The sequence below is a fragment of the Crinia signifera genome, chromosome 7, assembly GCF_055691185.1.
Source record: "Crinia signifera chromosome 7, ASM5569118v1, whole genome shotgun sequence".
Taxonomy (NCBI): Eukaryota; Metazoa; Chordata; class Amphibia; order Anura; family Myobatrachidae; genus Crinia; species Crinia signifera.
In genome coordinates, this window is record NC_139223.1 from 41,811,106 (window position 1) to 41,813,567 (window position 2,462).

Genomic DNA, 2,462 nt, shown 5'->3' on the forward strand with positions numbered 1-2,462 from the left:
GGGTGACCTGCTCTATTGTAGCCAGTCCAGTGGTGCAGTGCTGTGCTGCATCAGTGTGGGGGTGACCTGCTCGACTGTATCCAGTCCAGTGGTGCAGTGCAGTGTTGTGCTGCATCAGTGTGGGGGTGACCTGCTCTACTGTATCCAGTCCAGTGGTGCAGTGCAGTGCTGTGCTGCATCAGTGTGGGGGTGACCTGCTCTACTGTATCCAGTCCAGTGGTGCAGTGCAGTGCTGTGCTGCATCAGTGTGGGGGTGACCTGCTCTATGGTAACCAGTCCAGTGGTGCAGTGCTGTGTTATATTTATTATAACAGTCCAGGGGTGACCTGAAGGATGACAGGGCTTAGGCCGACACCTGAAATAGGGCGACATGAGTTTTTTACGGGTTTTTTTGTCCCAAATGTCGACATAGTCAACATGGACACAGTCTAAGTGTACCACTGCACTTGCCATGCTTTGGGCACAGTGCCACGCTGCCCTCGGCACACTATTATACTCCCACCACCCTGTAGTGGATGGTACGGTATGAAATACCGCCTGTGGGCACATGCCCGCTCAAAATACAGTAATATGGAAAAAAAACAATGTTGACCTTCCCATTGTCGACCCAATGCTTGTGTTGACCTTCTGACCCTGTCGACCTTAGTCATGGCAACCTATTTCAGTTGTCGACCTAAGCCCTGTCAACCTAAATAGTGGCCATATCCCGAAAGAGCAGGGCCCTTCTGCCCTCATGTGTCTTTTCATCTCTTATTTAAGCTGTGTACACATGGGGAGACGGGTGCCCCATTCTGAGTGAGGTGCTGATTGTGTTGTTGTCATCCTATTCCACATTTAAGGGGGACAATATATGAAAAAGAATAATGATACCCGGGTATCCCCTACCCCATTCACACCGGCCAGGTCCCCGGGTTAAACCCGGGAACAACCCTGCTCCATAGCAGGGTTGAAATCCCGGCATTTTTTGCTGGGATTTTGGCCCGGTAACCTTTCACACCTGCGCTGGTCGCGGGTTGTTCCCGCGGAAATTATGCTGGTGTGAATGGGGTATTACATACAGGCAAAATCCCATTATGATTTTTTACCACCATGTAATCTGGCTTTTCTCTAAGCTCAACTCTACACCAATAAGGTGATATCATATCTACAATAAGTACAGCAGACTGGGATAATCACCTTTTTAAGGCTCTGTTGAACGTAGGTTACTCCAGAAGAGCTATTACTTACTATTACTAAAAATGATGAGAACCTTACTATACAGGCCAATTCCAAACAGGTATTACTAAATGGCAGTCACGCTTCCCCAATCTAAACGAAAAGACTATCTTAAAAGCTCTGCTATACTCCACTAAACAATCAGAAAATTTTCGGTAGATCATTTGGTAAATTATCTACTATTAACACCAGAATGGGCCATCTTGGGATATTTGCCAACCACCCCAAAAATTTCAGTAGGATGCAAAAAATGTTGTACCTTTCTGCGGTAGCAAGAAAATGCATATTACCACAATGGATATCCAACATACCTCCCTCATTTCTTATGTTCAAAGAAAAATGATTCCAAATATTTAAACTTGAATGGACTGAAACAACATTACCTAAGGAATCTCAAACAAAATTCTTCTTTGAGGTATGGGAGAGTTATATAGACGCGTAGACAACGGACATCAAACAACAAATTCATAAATGTTTCCGCACAACTCTCTGGTATGAGACCAGAATACTTTTACAAGACCCACCAATAGCTTAATCAAAAAAGGAACGGATGGCTTGGACACGCATGGCTTTCCCCTTCCCCCTCCCCCCCCCCCTCTTTTTCTCTCCCCCTCCCACCATAAACTCCCCTTTCAACCTGTTTTTACACTTATTTGACACTAATTATCTTTTATTCATCTGATTAATAATAATAAGATGATAACATCAATAATTGACAAATACAATTCTTTTAACCCAAGAAAAAACAATCAGTTACGCCAGGAGCTCAATTATAGATCTCATTTATTGAAATTTGTATTGAATAGAATATTGTATATTCTTTTGAAATAATTTCTTCATGTGTTCAAATGTTTTAATATTAATGTATACAGTTGACATATATACATAATCTTTGCTGTTTGATTTTCTAATCCATAGACATATCAGTAATATTTCTGATGAATAGGAAATATAGAAAATGTTTGCAATACATATTGTTATTAATGACATTTCACATTGTAATGCATATATTTTGCAATAAAAACAATTTGGAAAATTCTTTTCATTAATTCATTAGGGGGTAGATATATGAAGCAGTGATAAGGGAGGAGAAGTGATAAAGTGTCTGGTACTTTATCACCAGACAATCGGCTTCTAACTATCCCTTTTTACACCCAGTCCTGTACAGACTAGGTTTAAAAAGAGATAGTTAGAAGCCGATTGTCTGGTGATAAAGTACCAGGCACTTTATCACTTCTCCTCCCTTA